Below are 20,588 nucleotides of genomic sequence, written 5' to 3'. Positions count from 1 at the left end.
AAGTTTAAAAATTGCTATGGCTTTAACAAGTAGAACAAAATATCTGGAAATCAAGGCCACAGCTAGATTTTAGTATTTCAAAATACCTTCTTTATATCTAGTCAGTGAGAGGTAGCCCAAATCCATCATCATCCTAAATATTGGTATGATGCCCCCTGAATGCATTCCTCTAGGAATTGCAACTTGATTCTGAATTTAAGAGAGAATGTCAATTGAAATGTGGAGTCTAAGAATTTATTGAATTAAAAGAACCTTTCATTGAAGTTCACTGATTCCCTAACTTTTGAAATCATTCAGCGTATACCTAGAGCTAAGAGTAGAACCTGAGAGATGAATGTCATTACTGGTTCCCTTACAAACATACCCACCCCTCCACCCGCTCCTGGCATTGTGCTTTCCTTCAGACTAAACTTCTCTTATAAAAACTGAGTGCTACTATGTGGTCAAGAACAACATTAATCCCTCCAGCTTATTTATGACTCTGCACAGGAAACCTTGCTAAATGAGAATCAATACCACATGGAGAATGAGACATTTTTGTGATGTATTCATGGAGTGAGAATATTTTCAGTTCTTAACTTGTAAAACAAATACAAAAGCAGAACGTGAATTAAGTTTGTGGGAGATGAAGACATGAGAGAAGAAGAGAGAGGAGGAAATGGAATCGTTTCTTACCAACAGACACCAGTGCCTAATTGTAGTCGCCTCCTTGTGTACCAAATAGGAAAAGGCGTCCCTTCTGGTCCTTGTGTGCACCCTGTTACTGAGCTGTCAGTCACAGCCCCAGATACCAATTAGCGGAGACCAGGTGAGATGTATCCACCTGAGCCCCCCTGGCAACCCAGGTGGGAAACATTTTTAGTGCAAATAGAGAGCACTGTAAATGTGTTTCCAAATGACTCATAAAAGGAAACCTAGTGTTCTTGCTACTTAGGCTTTGAACATCACTTGAGATACTCCTCCTGACTGAGCAGAGAATTAGAAACTGGAAATCATTTTCAAACAATCATTCTACCTGCTGGCATATAACTATTAAATCCATTGGGTCGATGCATTTCAAATGGAAAGTTTATAATAGAAAAATAAAGTGAAATGATTTTTGCAATTCTTTGCAGGTACTGGTATTGCAATCTATATTAGGAGATAAAAAGTAAATGGAAAACAGTAAATAAACTATATACTAATTTAAACTGGAATGAGAATGCATGTTCTCCTATCTGTTGCCTCACATTTAAATTATTGGCAACAGACTTAGAAAAAGAGAGAGTGTGTATTTAAAAGCAAAAACAAAATTTATAAATGTTTATATTCAGTGAACAGGAGTAGATATTAACCTTATTTGCTGAAAATAAACAGGCTTTTGCATGATATTGAAGTTAGGATTAGTTCATAGGGGACAGAATTCAAAGCAATGGCAAAAACTCCTCTTATTAAAGGTTGTAAGGGTAAGACATCAGTTATTTGCAAGTGTGCCTTTCCCATCCTAGGCGTGATAACATTTTAGTTGGTAATTGTGATAAATTATACTTAATATTTTTGAGAGCCAATTATAACTCAGTTTTATGTTCATCAGAGAATTAAACTGTTACTTCTTAGCCCTTCGTTGATATATTTTAAAGACTGGGATCCTGGATGAGGAAATATTCATGAGTATAAACCAGTTCCTCTAATGCAGCTAATCCTGAAATTTTGACATTGTGCATTAAAACTGACCGTTACCTGAACTTGGTCAAGTGCTCCTGGTTCAGCACCTGTCCTCAGACTTACCTTCATAATTATCCTTAGACGTTTGCCAAGAGAAAGCAAGGACATACTCCCTCTGGCTATGCTGTATGGAGCGAATTTTATAGCACCGTAGATGGGCGCATTTCTCCATGAACTCTGGGCCGCGGTTTTCTCTACAAATCACACTGACAGTGAAAATTAGACCTATTCATACTCAAGTGGCCTTGAGCTTATGTTTTTAAATTTTAAATCTGTGGAAGTAGATTGATTATAAGCACAATATGGGGTCTCTTTTTGCTTATTAAATCCAACTGGTCAGATAAGTATAATAGATGATTCCTATTATCCTTAACTTTGTAATGATAGCCACAAGTTTCCTATGTTTTGTATATTAATCAAGGTTTGCATAGCTTTCTACATAGGAAATAATGCTACTTTAAGAGATAAGATGGAAACATTTATGAGTTATTGATTTTGTTTCTGGTTTTTCTGGAATTTTTTCTCTTAATTAAAAAATGCATTAAAGCAGTTCTTTGTAATGTTTTGTCATAAGTACCTAAGTTCCTTGATGTGTTAAAACAGCAAGAAAATATACCTGAAATACAAAGCTTACTCCCTATAACTATGCTAAGAAGACTTCATAAATATATGGCCCTGATATACATGCATCTTTCTGGTTTTTGAGACAAAGTAGCTCTTAATATTGAGGCTTTCAATCACATGTGATTTAGATTTGTGAAATATAATAAAAATCAAAGGTTCTCCCAGAACTTCTAAAGTTTCTCCATCGCTCAATGAGGTGGCCCCTTGGACTCTGAGCACCACTTATCTCACAGTATAAATAGGATATTTTATTTCCACATTTTGACTATGAAATAAAAAAAAGATTAGGTGAGGATGATATAACTCAGACTATAAATGCAAAATGTATACTTTTTTTAAATTTAAGTAATTTTGCATGTGACAGTCCATTATTGGCAATCTATGGTGTTTGGATAATTTGCAATTCTTTTTTTATAGAAATTAATTTTTTTAAAGGCTCCAGCCATGATTAAGGACATTGCCATGGTATGCCTTTTTCTGGATCTTTTCCCCTTACCATCCATGATTAGTGAAATGGTGAGGAGGATTTGCTGCCTTGTTTTATTTCCCAGTGTTGGAGTCCGTCATTGTTACTCATCCCAGGACATTTTCAGTTCTTTATGGTAGGGTAATTATTTTTCTAAGGTTCTCAATCTCTATTGCTTCGTTTGCTAGCCCTGCGACCCTCTGATGCTAAGCACTCTCCCTGTATGAAGCCCAGCTGTCCAAGCATTCTGTTTGCGCTGCAGGACCGTGAAGAGTTTTCTGTTGACTCCTTTTCTCAAAAAGAAAAACTTTCCTATTGAGCCTGTCCTTCAAAAGGATATCCCTCACTCAGGGTAGCTGTCTATATCATGACACTTTCTACATAACATTAAATGCACCCCCGCAGTGCTGTTTATTTCACATTTGTTGTCATATTTTAAAGTTATATGTCTTATTAATTATGTTAACAACTAGGAGCCCAGCAAGCAATTCTAAATCGCGCGGCACCGCCCACCCCCCAGTCCGGCCCTGCCTCCCTCCCCGGCCCCGCAGCAGCCACAGCTGCTGCTGGTCCCCAGCCTACCTCTCTGGCCCTTGAAGCAGCTGCAGCCACTGCTGATCAGGCCCTCCCCAGCACAGGCATGCGGAGGACGCTGCTGCCCTGCCCCCGATGCTGCATGCACAACCTCCTCCTGTCTGGTCAACCCGTTATGGCGTCCCGGTTAATTAGCATATTTCTCTATTTTAAAAGAATAAGTGACTTTTTCTTAGTTTATTTACTGCCAAATAAATATATGCTTGTATATTTTATTTGCATTTAATTTTTATTGTATCTTCTTAGAACCTGTGCTGTATATCTCAAATATTACCGGTTTCATAAATAGCTCACCCTTCTTTATCCTTGTTTCATAATGATATCACACTGCATAAATTTATAACATTTCACAGTATTATAATTACCAGTCACTCTTGAAATGTCTAGTAAATGTGCTCTACAAATGAACAATATATTTATTCTATTCAACATAGTTTATTAATGAATAATTTTTTACTCTTTGAACTATATATAATTCCAAAAATATTAATAATTTCTTATTAAATATGTAGATATGCATGCTCTTAGAATCATTCATTTAAGATTTAATCTAAAGCCTATTTTGTAGTGAGATATGTGTCAGGTCTAACCATGCCATCTATATAAGGTGTATAGGTAAATATCAGATGTAATATAAAGTAAACTCTGGTAAATTAATAATATGATGAAGATCTATAATCATAGTAATACTATTTTAAAAGTACTTGTTATAGCCCTAACTGGTTTGGCTCAGTGGATAGAGCATCAGCCTGCGGACTCAAGGGTCCCAGGTTCGATTCTGGTCAAGGGCATGTACCTTGGTTGCGGGCACATCTCCAGTAGGGAGTGTGCAGGAGGCAGCTGATTGATGTTTCTCTCTCATTGATGTTTCTAACTCGCTATCCCTCTCACTTCTTCTCTGTAAAAAAATAAATAAAATATATTTTTTAAAAATTAAAAAATAAAAGGACTTGTTATATAACTGTTCCAACCTTCAATTATTATTTTTTTATTAATTTTTCTTCATATATTCAGGGTCCCCAAGACATTTTGAAACCTCATTTATAGTTCAGCGATCATAAAATATAGTTGTTATCATTCTGTCCTCATAATTCTTTAAATTTTTCTTTATTGATTAAGGTATACATATCTGTCCTTATCCCCCATTGCCCCCCACACACACACACACACACTTATGCCCTCAACCCCTTGGTGTCTGTGTCCATTGGTTAGGCTTATATGCATGCCTAACCAATGGCAAATAGCAGGCCTGGGTGGGATGGCGCTGTCCCACCCTGCCTGCAGTATGCAAATTATAAGTCCTTTGGTTGATCTCTCCCCCTAACCCCCATCCTCCCCTACCTTCCCTCTGAGGTTTGACAGTCTGATCGATGCTTCTCTGTCTCTGTATATGTTTTTGTTCATCAGTTTATGTTGTTCATTATATTCCACAAATGAGTGAGATCATGTGATATTTATCTTTCTCCAACTGGCTTATTTCGCTCAGCATAATGCTCTCCTGTTCCAACCATGCTGTTATTGAATGAAGAAACTAAACTACATTCAGCTTTGAATACATAGCTGTGATACTAAATATTAATGTAAACTCAATGCTTTCCAATTGATCAGGTGCAAGGCCAGGATTCCGCTCTTGCTGTTCTTTTTAAACATTGTACCAGATGTTCCTGCTAATGCAATAAGGTAAGAAAAAGATATAAAAGGTGTACACGTTGGGAAAAATATGAAACTGTTTCTTTTCCAATGACATGATTGTCTACGTAGAATATCAATAAAAACTCTTGGAACTAACAAAATACTATGGCAAGATGAATGGACATAAGGTTAACATACAGAAAGCAATTATTTTCCTATCCTATCTAATAATAGACAAACATGGTAATTGATCATAACTTCGCTATGCCTCCCATAGGCTAATCAGTGTGATATGCAAATTAACTGCCAACAGAGATGGCAGCTAATTTGCATACTGCAGGCAGGGTGGGACAGCGCCATCCCACCCAGGCCTGCTATTTGCCATCCCATCCCTGGGCCTACTATTTATGACCCGGTATGGTGGGGCGGGACAGCGCCATCCCTGCTGCCCTGCCGTCATCCGGGCCTGCTATCTGCCACCCAGGGCAGTGGGCATTCTGTGTGCGACCCAACCTAGGGCGGCCGGGCGGTGCAGCAGCGATCAGCTGGCCCACCTGGCCGCCATCCAGGCATCCTCTGTGCGACCCGGCCCGGGGAGGCCGGGCAGGGCAGCAGTGATCGGCTGGCCCGCCCTAGCGCCCCATGTGCCACTCAGCCCAGGGTGGTCAGGCGGGGCAGCGAAGGCTTGAAGGCAGCTCTGGCCAGAGCAGCGAAGGCTTGAAGGCGGCTCCAGCTGGAGCAAAGGCCTGGGTCTCGGGTGCCGGAGGAAAACCGGTGCCGGCAGCCAGGGGAAGGGAAAGCCTATTGCACGAATCTTTTCGAGGAACAGGCCTCTAGTATACTAATAATGAAAAAATGGAATTTGAAATTAAAAATACAATACCATTTACACTGGCCAAAAAAGAAATACCCAAGCATAAATCTAAATAATCCTTTTTAAAAACTGTGATGATCATAATCACCTTTTCTATTTTGCAAAGTACTGGATGTCAGAGCCAAAATAAGAAGTCAAGGAAAAGGAGTAATTGAATGTTACCCTGAAATAACAATGAAGTATTGATAGAGTAACATGGGTAAATATCAATGACATAATATTGAGATGGAGAAGCCAGAAACAAAACAGAAGGTTCACTATTATTTTATTAACATGATGTTCAAGAACAAAGAGTTTGCTCTATAATGAGGAATATCAGAATAGTGTTTACATTTCAAGGAGGGTATCATAGGGAGAACACAAAAATCAGCCTTCTGTGGTGATGGTAATATGCTATATTCACCTCTTTGCTGGTTATATGGCTGAAATTAAATATAAAATGTTCCTCTATTAAATTCATTCTTATATGTTTATCTACTCTATTCAGTTTTTTTGCATTAATATCTCCTAACAATAGCATGTATTTTCATATACTTTAAGTTTTATAGTGATAATGGCATATTTCCTTTAAAGAAAATAAGAGATAGGAATTTGGGGGCCAGGAAGAAAACCATAAGGCCATAGATAGTAGTTTCATGTCAAAGTAGGACTGAAGAAATTATTGATAACTTATAACATAACATTATTGCTAATATGTTTTTCAGTGCAATCTTAAATTTTCACTTTTTAAAAATATTCTAGTTAGGTATATGGGAATCACTCATGCCCCATAATTCTGTTATGTGTCCAGGCTAATTATTTCACAGTCTCAACAAGAGATGTTTTATAGATGTATCATTTGTTTCAAGAAATATTTATTTTTTATATTCTGACCAAAAACTCCTAGGGCTGTATAAAGTATTTAAAGGATTGCCCTAGAGGGTAAAATGGATGGCTAAATAAGATAAAGTACTCATTTGGAACAAATTCCTTCTTGCAGTTACATTAACATGAGAGCTTTTACTCCCTACTATTTAGTTGTAAGCATTGCTGACAATAGAAAAATAAGAAAACACATTTTTCCTTCAGAACAGTTTTGTGTGGGAGAGTCAGGAAGGAGAATTGAAATCTACTGTGGAGAGATTTTTCCAGCTCAATGTTGATGGAATATTTTTACATCATATTTTTACAAAATATCCAGGAAGCTTAGGAAAGTTACAAACAAGTAAACTGTTATTATTCAAGATGAAAAGTCTGAGCTGAATTAAACTTCCTACCTTTTGGACTGATTTTATTATTAAGGAATTCTTAGAGCTTAATCAACACAGTCACTAGCCTGCACGCTAGTACTATTTTGAATAGCATTGCAAAGTTGGTTTGTATAATTTCTTTCCTGTTATGTAAACAGCATACATTTAGAACAGTTTGATTATTTAAACCCAATGTACACATTCATTTAAATTCAATCTAACGAGCAAGAGATAAGGTATGTCAGCATGCCAGGTTTGGATAGCTGCAAGGTTAGTGAGGCAGAGCCAAGAACTGTATTGTAGAATGAAAACCTCTATTACAATTCTGTTACATGAAGAAAGATGTATTGTAGGCCTAAGGATAGCATAAAACGTCTTCTGGCCCTTTTAAATCACAACAAGCATACTTCAGAGCTCTGAAAAGTCTTAACAGGCCCACGTGGACGCCACAGTGAGTCCTCCCTGCACATCTGAGTTGAACCTGCACCGATAATTTCTCTGTGCTATGAAGGCCCTGCCTTATTTCTATTTTCAGAGAGCATTGTTCTAAGTGATGAAGGTATAGTTTGAAGTGTGTGTTTCACTTTTCAATACGTTATTTTCAAACTTGAGAGCATACCGATAAAACCATAGAAATACGAATTCTTAATGTTGTCAATGATGGTAAATTTCTGGCCAAAGAAATGCATAGTCATAAAACACATGTTCTGAAATCTTCATGATCTGAACTGATAGATCAGAGATATGACAAATCCAACACTGGTTTATGCTCCTCTAAGTGAAGATGAAAAGACACACTCCAAATATGTTATTTATCTGGAACCTAAGTGTTCAGATGTATATTCTCAGATCCATAAAATATTTTGTAACTGTATCTATAAATAATATTGGTAGACAAACACAAGAATTGGCTGTTTTCAATTTAAAAATTCTTCCTAATATCTGCTTAGATTACTTTTTATCTGGTTTCTATTGAAATATGCTTACGTATGAATGAAACAAAAACTTGCTCATGGTTATTTACATGAGGAGTACAAAACTGCTTTACAGATAAAAGCAGAAAGGAAAATAAAAAAGTAAATCCAAATTCACAAAAATTTTTCCTATGGAATATGTCAACTAGATTCCATAATTGCCTTTCATTCCATAAATACATACATGTCTAATTTGAACTTGAATATTAATATTAGCTGAAATTCAAAATATTAAATTGTGTGAAATGCTAACATCAAAGTGATTGCAATTAAATTAATTATATTCTGAAATACACAATCTCTTAAAATTACAATACAAGTTACATAACAACATACTGCATAATTTTCTGCTAAAATAGTATAAAGTGTGCAAATAATAGCTGGTACGAAATTATATTAATCAACTACTTGATTAACTGATAAGTATAATACACTATTTAAAATCTGGTAACTAAGTAAATAAAAATTTGATGATCATTCTATTTTAATATCAAATATACTTTTGGTTTTATATTCTTAAATATATATTTTGTCTTGAATATTAGAAAAAATAAAGGATATAAAATGTATTAGAAGTGACCACTAGATTTTATTTCTAATAAAAATAATATTTAATATTTTTGTTGAAAAAGAAATGGGCTATTCAACTCTTTTTTAAAAAATTTATCCGTATTGCTGAAAGTATTACAGATGTCTCCTTTGTTGGTGTTTTTCCCCCCATTGACCCTCCACCCTTTACCTGCCCTTCCCAGACCTTCACCACTCTATTGTCTGTGTCCATGGATTATGCATGTATGCATATAAGTTCCCCAGTTAATCACTCCCCTGAAGAAGGAAAATTTTATACACATTGATACAAAACATTGACTTGTGATTAACATTCTGTCCATAGTCTCAGTGCTATAAATGCCACTGCTTTCTGCAAGAGTAGCTTCTAATCCTTTGAGACAGATACCAGAATTATATCTAATAGGAAGAGTAAAAATTTTCTTTCCTTGCTCTAGGCAAACTGTGTGTGTATATAAGGGGATATCCATGTGGACAATGACATGAATTAAAATTGACCATATCAATAATTCTAAAACTTTTTTTCTTTTAAACTTTTGAGTGAAATTTTTAAAAAATATATTTGAACAGAAGTTTGAATTGAGTCTCTCAACTGATATCAGAAGTTGAACTTGTTACAGTTAAAGAACTTATGCAACTTGATTTTGTGAAATTTTTTTGTCATATCTTTCTCATTTTATTGGGATCTTCAGGGAAGAGCAAAATTAAATTTAAACGTTCAGTTGATCATGTATCAGAATCATATATTTTGAATTAATTTTTGTTCTCTTTTCTGTCTTCTATTTATAATCAAAACTTGTAGTTACCTTACACTAACAATTAGATCTATGAACTAATCAGAATACCCTTACTCTGTTCTGCTCTAAATTTGTTGATGTGAGTAGAAAGTGAGATATATTCCTGAATCTAATCTAAGAGTGCTTTGTAGCCATGGATAAGCAACATTTCCACAAGTTCAAGATGAAAAAAATATTAGATTACTCCCAATATTTGACAGAAACATTTTCTAAATACTACCTTTTGGGAAAGGATTCTAATGTAAATGAGTCCAAATTGTGCTGTTTCTTCCACCATAATGATATAGATCAAATGCTCCCTTTTGGCTGATCTTTGCTCAAGAACAAGTATAGGAGAGACTGAACTTGGGCAATAAATGCTAAAAATCCAAAAATTAAAAAAGAGAAGGGTATTTAACTTTTGGAGCCCATGTGTCAAATATCGCTGCTCCTTCTAGAAAGGGTTACACTGTCAAGGACAAGAGTCCTGACTAGCACAGGCAACCGTAGGACAACCTCTGGTCTGATGGTTGAGACAGGTGCAGATGCCTACTAACTGCAAAGCATAACCAATATCTGCTCTGAATAAAACTCCAATTTTATTAAGAAGTTCAGTAAAAGATGATAAAGAAGTAATAATAAATTCTTGATTGGATGATCAGATGGAAATATAAGCAATTAAAAGGAATATAAAAGTGAGGGCCTTTAATAATGCAATACACACATATATACAATTATACACACACACACATATATATATATATATATATATATATATATATGTATATATATATATATCACATTGCAAAGTTTATATTAATGGTTGGTTAAAGATAGAATTTTTGAAAATGATATTAGAAAAATTAAACCACTTGGAAATAAAAGGTAAATGCTTTTATTTAGAAAAAAAGATAATTTCAATATGTTTTAACAATTTAATGTTAAAAATACAATCACAACAAAAAGAATATACTGGCGAACTATTTTATAAGTGAAATGCCTAAAGCAGAAACCATCCAGGATTGAAGGGCTCTTTAGTAAGTTGTTGATGGTGTCATTTCTCTTCCATAGCATAAGAGATGCACCCACCATAGACCCAGTCTCTTACACTTACAGGTCTTCTCTCTCTCTCATCTTCCAGGTTTCCCACACCACATAGTCACCTTGACACATTATGCTAGGTTACATGCGACAGGATTCACATTTGTTCACCTTCTGTATCTGAAAAAATTCTTCCTTCTCTTGACCTTTTTACATTCCTGAATTCAGAGAGCACAGATTCATTCTTTCTGTCCCAAGCCTGCACACATTTTGTGTTTTGAAATAAATTACAATTATTCAGGGGGAAACCCTATATGATTTTGCATTTACTGAAAAATTAGTAAGAGATAGTTGATAAATGGTTGAAAATATGGGTCTGAAGGACCAGTCTGAGGAAATATATTTGGAGGTCATTATCTTGAAATCGTTGACATGATTAAATTTCCTTTGAGAAATTGTGTTGGAGAGTGTGTAGATAGATAACCAAAGACTTAAGATAAAACTCTAAAGGGCATCATTACAGAGAAGGCAAGAGAAGGAACAGGAGCCTGTGAGAAAAACATAAATGATAGCAGTAGGAAGATCAAGAGGCCGGCATTATCAGAACGAAAGGGAAGAGGAAATACAAGGGTCACTAACCTGTTATTGCCTTTTAAAAGCGAAGTAACATAGCGATTGTTGTACCAGAGGAAAAGATCACTGGATTTTGTATTAGATGCCGACACTAATGACGTAAACAACCACTTTCAGGGAAGGGGCAGAGGGCAGAGGATAACTTACAGTCATCAGAGAGGCAGATTCCGGGACTACTTCAGACAAGAGCTGAGCACTGAAGTGTTCTATTTGTTTGTTCAGAGAACTGAATTGTAAGAGGTGCTTAGAGACTCAAGAGCCCATCCACAGAATAGAAGTAACCAGGATTTGGAATAGTTAAACATTTTTTCATAATAGGAACACAGGAGAAGAAAATGAGGATTTCTTGCTTAGAGAAAAAAAGACATTGCCCTGGCTGGTGTGGCTCAGTTGGTTGGGATTCATCCCGTGCACTTAAAGTTACTGGCTCAGGGCACAAGACTGGGTTGCAGGCTCGATCCATAGTGGGGAGCATGCAGGATGTAGCCAATTAATGTGTTGCTCTCACATCAGTGTTTCTCTCTCTTTCTCTCCATCTCCCTTCCTCTCTCTCTAAAAAGCAATAAAACAATTTTTTAAAAAGACATTGGTGATGATGAATAGTTTATATAAAAACATTTGCAAGATTAAGAAGAATTGGATGTGTTTACATATCTCCAAAAGATACCAATAGAACCACTATTTTGAAATTAAAGATACATATCACTTAGGTTGCGGGTGAATTTCCCGCCAAAATATAAGATGGCGCGTTAAAATGCCTATATCTTTTGAAGTATGGGTTCGATTGAAATGAAATATTTGGTAATACGCAGTTACAATCGGCCCGAGTTTACACGTTTCCCGCACTCCACCGCAAATCTATATGAACCGAGTTTAAGACGGCTCCCGCGGAGTACGCGCAATTCACGTGAGCCGACTTAACTCGTTTCCCGCAACCCAAGTGATATTTGACTAAGAAAAAAGGTTTCTAATAAAGACAAAGTAGAATTTTTCTATTAACTTGTCATTTCAATGGGCAAAACTGGTGCATTGCCAAAATAAAGTATGAGGAAAATAGTACATTTGGTTCCCACCACAAGATTAGATAACACCTCCATCACCTAACATAATTGTTTTTCTGTGTGTGTGTGTGTGGTGATAACATTTAAGGTCTACCCTCTAGGCAAATTTTAAGTATATAATACAGCATTGTTAATTATCATCACCATGCTGTGCATGAGATTATTTTGCAACATATGAGTATATGAAATAATCACATTGTACACCTTAAATTTACATGTTATATGCCACTATATCTCAAACTAAAAAAATAACAGTGCATTTGTAAGTTTACAAAAGAATATTCAAAAACAATAGGAACTCTTCTGTGTATTCTTTGCTCTCTTGTGTATTTCTGGTAATGAAAAATGTTGCCATCCAATGTAGAGGAAATTAATATTTCTCAAGTGCAAGTATTCATGGTATAAAGACTGCATATTATACCTTAAAACATTGCAGTGGAATAAATACAGCTTTGGTTTATAAAAAGGTTTTATGTTTATTCACTTTCTGAGAATGTTGAATTTAATATTATTCAGGAAATAGTATGGTAGACCCTGGTTACGTTCATGTCCACAGGCCTGTGGGGATGCATGTTGATAAGACAGAGTCTATCTTTATAACATGCCCTATACCTTTATTATATTGTTATACATAACATTGTATAACAATCTTCAGAGAAGTTATTTACACAGACATCTAAATAAAAGTATAATGCAATGCTTGTTAAACATATAAATAAAAGAATATAGGTGTTTTATTATCTGTACTAGAGGCCCTTTGCACGAAGAGATTCATGCAATAGGCCTTCCTTCCCCTGGCTGCAGGCACCAGTTTTCCTCCAGCACCCAAGACCCAGGCCTTCACTCTGGCCGCAGCGGAGAAGGCAAGCCTCTTCAGTCTTCAGTCGCCTTCAGTCTTCAGTCTTCACTCCAGCCAGAGCCTTCAGTCTTCACTCTGTGCCTTCTTTTGCAAATTAACCACCATCTTTGTTGGGTTAATTTTCATACTTATCCTGATTGGCTGGTGGGCGTAGTGGAGTGACACTAATTTGCATGTTTCTCTTTTATTGTGTAGATAGTTACAGAACATTTCTAAACAATGAAAGATCAATTTTCCTAAAAAGAAATAAGGAAAGGGATGTGTTGATTTGGAAGGGATCAGAAAGGAAGTGGTATTTGCACTATAATTTAAAATGATGGAGGAAATTTTTATCTATTGGACATTTCCAATATGAGCATGAGCAAAGACAATATTATAAAATATGTGTCATATTTAAAGAATCAAAAGTAATTGGGAATACCAAGAGCAACAGATGTGTCCAGGAAGGCAGATATAATAAGGCTGAAAAGTGGGGGTGGTGGTGGTAGAGATGTCAGATGTGAAACAAGAGATAGCCCAAAGGCTAGCCTTTCAACTGTAAATCTTAGACACATATGAATTTGAGGAATAAATGGTTAATTACAATAAAAAGCAATAATATACAGATTCTCTATAGTAGATATTGGGAAAGTAAAATCTACACATAAAAATGTACCTAACAACAAATACATTCCTTATTTGGTCCCAAATTATTACAAACTGTACAATTAAAATTCAGCAAAGTCACCTGTACCTATTTCAAATTGTTCCAGTGGTTGGAATTACTTTTCAGTAGTTTTATAAGGTTTTTTTCTTAAGAAACTATAGGTGGGAAGAAAAATGTAGGGCAACACCATCTGAAACTGACATTTGTCATTAAGGTGACTCAACAAAATCAATTATCATGTATAATTCATCAGTGGTCCAATGATCATACTAATGACTCATATCCAAACTAAAAAGATTATAAGTGTATTACACAGATATTAACTTGTCAATTGCTGACAGATTTATGGATTATAAGTAGATAAAATGCAATCTTATTAAATGTGCTAATGATGTTTAAGTGAATAGCAAAAATTCATTATGAAATGTTGTTTTGCCACACAGATTTTCTTCAGCATAAAGAAACATGTTATTTTTAGTAGATACTACTATATACCTCCAAAGTCAAAAGCAAGGAAGAAGTGTTTTCTGAGTGAATCTTCTAATATTGTTCAGACCGTTGAACTAGCACAGTTTATGTAATATACATATAATCTATATATATAAACAGGGAGTATGCTAATTAGCCGAGCGTCATGACTGCTCAGGAGGAGGCTGCGTGCAGATGGGCAGGAGGGGACTGTGTGCCGCCCTCACCCCAGTGGCCGCGGGGAGGCTGGGGCCAGAGTGGAGACACAACACACAGGAGCATCTACCCCAACCCCAGCGGACACGAGGCGGGTCAGGTGCGTGTCCCGGCCCCCCACAGGGTGCCTCCTCGCACGATGCTGGGCCTGGGGGCGGGCCAGAGTGGAGACACAACACACAGGAGCACCTGCCCCCACCCCAGCCGACACAATGTGGCGGCCGGTGCTACACGGGTCAGGCGGGGGTCCCAGCCCCCTCGGGGTGTCTCCTCGCACGGCGGGGCGCCACCTTACACGATTTCAATCTCGCGCTGGGCCTCTAGTATAAAATAATAACAATTAAAACTAGAAAATCTTTAAACATTTTAATGTTTTAAATAATGTACATGGATTCTATTTAACTATGTAAATGTGTATATTGCAAATGAAATTATAGCAAACTTCTAATTTAAACAAATCATCCTGTATGTGATTGGAAAACAAAGGTAATTACTTTTTTATAATATATGTAGAAAAAATAATTATTTTTATTTTATATAAATTATTATTTTTAAATATGTAATTTTATATACTGTGAATGGATTATTTTATAAATAATCAAGAAAATATTACAGATATGAATATTGAAATTAGGGAAAAATTACCAAGAGAGATTGAGCAGTATTAGATATTAACACTGAAATATATACACACATTGAGAACCATTTTTGAAATAATAACTTCAGAGAGACTTCTAAATACACTTCTGATGGTCAGGAATCTGGTCTTGTTTGATAAATATATTTCCTCGGTTTATTCATTTTATTTCTACATAACTGTCTAAATCCTATCTCTTAAGGAAAATGCCTAAAATATTTGAATCAAAAAATATTTTATCCTTAAGTCGTTGCTGATGTCCATATACATAATACAAATTCTTGAATTATTTGGCCTTATTCATATGAAATTAGATTGGTCTATAGGCCCAAGAAATAGGGTCAAGGAATTTTGTGAATTTTTATGGGAGAGTAAAGATAATGAGAGTATTTTGTTTAGTTAAAAATTGAAGGCAACTTGCCCAGCTGGTGTGGCTCAGTTGATTGAGAGTCATCCTGTACACCAAGAGGTCGCCTGTTTGATTCCTGGTCAGGGCACATGCCCGTGTTTCAGGCTTGATCCCCAGTAGGGGGCATGCAGGAGGGAGCTGGTCAATGTTATCTCTTTATCCCTCTCCCTTCCTCTCTAAAAATTAATAATAACATATTTTTTAAATTGAAGGAAACTTATCAAAGCTGCTTACTATCAAGCATATGTTGTAAAAAGTTTTCACCATATCTTAAAAAAAATTCTCTAAGAATTATTTTGCTTTTTTTATTTTCTTATATCTCAACTCTATGGATGCAAATTTATATACATGTGTGGGTTTTTCCAGCTGGAACAAGTAAATATGCTAATTCTCTCATAACTAACGTACAGTATTATCTATAATATTTTGTTCAATTACCAGAGTCATTATTTAAATATCATATTAAATTACAGCTTCAATAATTTTTTCTATGCTTATTTATACCATCAATTTATCATTAAAGACATTATCCACCTTCCAGCAATCTGTATGGCCTAGCATCATTTATATGTGTACATACCATATTAAATTTATTCCCAAATTGTCGCCTGTAGAATTTTTCACCCCAATAAGCATTTAGCATAAACACATAATATTTATGTGACAAATAATATAATAAACAATGCAAATATAAATGACTAATATACTTTAAAAAGTTATTTCAAATAAAGTGTTCAATTGTTTTTGATGTCGAATCTGTAAATGCACCAGTATTTTTAAGCAAATATTACACTGTTTCCATACTTAGCAATAACATGCTTGGCACTCAAATTGTGTTTAGAATAAGTGAACATGTAAATTTAAACAAAATTTACATGTTAAAAACAAAAACAACTGATTTTAACAAAGTGGAGCATACATTTTTCTTGCAAAAATTTAGAGAAAAACACACTCCCCATTCAAGTCTGAGTTCCACAAGCATCATAAAATGGCACCTTGAACCCATGAAGTAGTGAGGAATATTATTCCAACAACATCTGCATTTGTAATATGTTTTTTATTTTATTTTTGGCATTAACATTCATTTTCTTTATCCTGGCATCTGAAGGCCCAGTGGGTGCCCATGCCTCATTGCTTTAACACATGCTGTTTCAGTTGCTGAAAAGAATATCAGGCAACCAATTTTGGGGGAAGGGGGGGAGAGGGATACAGTTTGTGTCCAGCTGTAATTAAAGCATTAACATGAAAGGTCCTGTCTAGATAAAATGTTCCAACCTTACATATCAGGATGATAGGAGCTCATTTTTTACATGATCTCAACTTGTTGATTGAATGCCTGTTGTAGCAATTCTTACCAACACTTTCAGCAACTCTTCCATTTTATGGTAAAGAAAAATTTGAAGCAGACTGACATAACGTAGTAAAGTTTCACATTTACCTGGCAACTAGATATTCTAATAAATCATGCAGAAAAAAATAAAACAACGTAAAAGAAACTCTTCCATAGCAAATGCCCAACTTCCTTTAAAATAATACGGAAGAAAATCTGGGCTTTTCAAAAATAACAGTTTTGCATTAAATTATTTTTCCAGACCTTAGCAGAGATAAGTCCTTGCTGCAATTTGTGAAACAGTTTTAAATCAAACTCTGACAAAACGGTGCTTATGAGAATACCATACTGTTGATCAGATCAACCCTCCTGATGAAAAAAACAACAACAAGATAAACCGAATAAAATGTTACGGAAAAGAACAACTGTGGAGCTAGACAAGCAGTGATGATGTGGGGAAAGGGTTGGTCCAGGGATGAAAGAAGGGCCTGACAGGTGAGGGCAGTCTTTCATGCTGCCTTGCCCACTGAAGGATCTCGTTTAGCCAAACACAGAGAGGGGAGGCTGAAAAAGCAGAGGAGGGTATTTGGCCATCTCCTGTGTCTGTGGTGACAAAAACTGGAGTTCAAGACCCACCCGAGAAGAGAGAAACCTGTGAAATCCACTAGAATTAAAGTTGGGGTCTTGAAAGACTGCACATTAGACAGCAATAAGGAAGAACCAAAAACAGACCAGCCTCCCAGAGAATTCGCCCAAAAGAAAAATATAGACAACATGTGAATGCAGCTAATGACATATTAAACTGACATTTGACAGCATGGAAAGAGCCGCAGCAATGGCCCTGTGTGAGTTACAAATGCCCAAGTCTCAAATATCCTTTCTTCCCAATCCGGTGTCTCCTTACAGGGTACGCCAGTTTTAAAAATGCATTTTCTAACACAACGTTGACGCTCAGTCTAATAAATTTGACCTGCTGTCTTGCCTGATGTGTCGTTCTGAGACGAAAAGCTTCGGCAGAGCCCCCCAATCCTGGCTGCTCCTGTACGTTGTCTAATACGGTTGCAGCCAGTGATCTTGGCGATGGATTTAGAGCTCTATGCCCTGTCTTGGTTCCCATTTCCTTCCTGGTCTTTTCTATCCTATAACCTTTCTCAGCTTCATAATAAGTATGTGGACACATCTTTATTTCTCCCATCTGATTGGGACCCACTTGAGGGCAGGAATAATTGCAAACTGAGGACTCAAGAAATATATTTCATGACTGACCGAGCATTTTATATGTATCCAAGTCAAGGATCAGACAGTATGTATAAAGCCACAGTGCATGGTCAGCTTGAAGAACTGTCCCCTGGAGCCAAAATGCCAGTGAATTCTGCCTGCGTGTGGGTTTTGAGCACTTGCTATGTGTTATGATGCGCTCAGAGTATGGAAAGCACAGTGTGTGGCCATTTACCTTAGGTATACCTTCACAACGCTCACAGAAAAAATTCCCTATTTTGGTAGCTCAAGTTTTACAAATCTGTTCTTTGTCATTCTGTTTATATCTTGGGGCCAAGGCACTGGCTTTGTCTATTGGTTACAAAGAAGGTTCTAGGCCAAGAGGAAGATTGTCTTCGTGCTCATGGCCAAGGCGAGGTCTTTTCATACAAACAAGGTTAATACTAATAAACCAGAAAGCTGGACCTTAGTCGGATTTGAGAAGCAGTGACTAATAAAGCAGCAGGAAACAGTGAACAGCCATTCGATCTATTAGCCCTGCTAGAGTCAGTCAGTTGATGGCCAAGAACTGAAACACCCCCTGTTAGGAAAGGGAACTGTGTTTCTGTTGCTGATCCAACATACCCAGGTGCACTGTGAAGTCGCAGCCGCACAATGCGAACCTGTCAAGGCCGGGTCCTGGCAAGTGTAGAAAGCAATAGTGTGGGTTTATTTTGACTTCAGAATGTGAAAAATATGCCATGGAATGTTCTTTCTTGCTGTGAAGATAAATAGGAAGAAACATTTCTCTTTTCCAAGGAGCAGGGGTAACTAAACTTAAGTATGCCAGGGATCTTTAATGCCTAATGCAGGCAGCCTCCTCTCTCACTCTCTTGTCTTCTCTCTGGTACTGAAAGATGATGATAACGTTAAAATTCTCCACTAGGTCCTCTTACCGTTTATAAATAAGATATTTATTTAAAGGTATTTTTCCTTTGAAGCCTACAAATTAAAGTGTGGCATCTTTATATCAATACTACACTTTAGAAGTAAATACTTTCTCCAAGAAGTGGCTAAAATATTGCATCATTAATTTTAAAATGCATTAGCATCTTGTCATTCTCTACAAGTTGTTCTTTCTAACATCTCATTTTGCCCTAAGGTGATTCAGCTTTGTGCAAATAGGAACAAGTTACATATTGATATTTTTCATCTTTTCAAGTTAAAAAAATCCACAGCAATGAACGGCATTTCCTTCCATGTATCACCACACTAACAGCTCTTTTTCACGGAAAATTTAAAAGAAGTCTTGCTGTATATAACATGCTCGAATGCTTTTATATCATGTATGCCATTTTTATCCTCATTTTTTGCCTTATAGTGAATTAAAATAAGTTCTATTCTATTCCCATTTATAACCACACTCTCTTTAAACATGATAATGTTCTTGCCCAGCCAGTGTGCTCAGTGGTTGATCATCAACCCATGAACCAACAGGTCAGGATTCGATTCCCAGTCAGGGCACATGCCCAAGTTTTGGGCTTGATCCTCAATAGGGGGCATGCAGGAGGCGGCCAATCAATGGCTCTCATCATTGATATTTCTATCTCTCTCTCCCTCTCCCTTCCTCTCTCTGAAATCAATAATAATAAGCACTAAATTTTTTTTTAAGATAAAGATGTCTTTACTATCTGAAAACAATCTTTGTATAACCTAATACCCACTAAATAACAATACATATGTGTGTATGCGTGTGTGTGTGTGTGTGTGTGTGTGTGTGTGCTATTTGGGTCTGAATGTCACAATTTTGTCTTTATGGTATCATTAGGCTTTAAAGAAAAAAATCATAAGATAATTGGGAAGTATGCTGGCATCCTATCTTTGAGGATTTTGTAACAAAGCCTGTATATGCAGCAAATGCTCTTGCCATACTTGGCTCATTTGAGCACATATCCTGCCTCTATAGAAACAAGCAAACACAAAAACCAGAAACAGAACATGGAGAAAGGTGCTCAGTGTGCCCAGAGCCTCTTTGAGGTGTCCATGTGCACATTTACTGTGTAATAATAAAACTCCACTAAGGAACTGAATCTCTCCTAATAACTCTTATTGGGATTACTGGGCAAACCATATAGTAACGTTATTTCCAGCAGTTCTGTCTGGCAGAGTTGGCCCAGAGTAAATGTTGCATCATTTGGCAACAGCAACGATTTTATTTCTGGGAAAACTGCAGGCTGTTGCTATTTAAAACAAAAATTTTAAGGTAAATCTTCAGGGGCAAAGGCAAAAAAAGTGTAGTCTTAATCATTTCTCTTGGTGATTTTGTTCATTTTGCATATCATATTTTTTCCACTTCCAAAATATGCCTACTTATTAGATAATTGAGAAAGTTAACATTTTTGTTTTTTGTTTGTTATTTATGTATTTTATTTATGCAATTTACTGGGGCGATATTAGCTAATAAAATTCTATAGTTTTCAAGCGTACAATTCTATGACACATCATCTGTATATTAAATAGTGTGTTTACCACCCAAAGTCAAATATTTTGACAAAAGTATTCCTACTCCTCCTGTCAGAGAGTGATACATGTTCATTCACATTAGCAATAGTTTGGCAATGGGCATTTTGCATCATTTTAAACCTCATGGC

This window comes from Myotis lucifugus, unplaced genomic scaffold, assembly GCF_000147115.1.
Source record: "Myotis lucifugus unplaced genomic scaffold, Myoluc2.0 scaffold_530, whole genome shotgun sequence".
Taxonomy (NCBI): Eukaryota; Metazoa; Chordata; class Mammalia; order Chiroptera; family Vespertilionidae; genus Myotis; species Myotis lucifugus.
Note: the sequence above shows the minus strand (reverse complement) of the source record.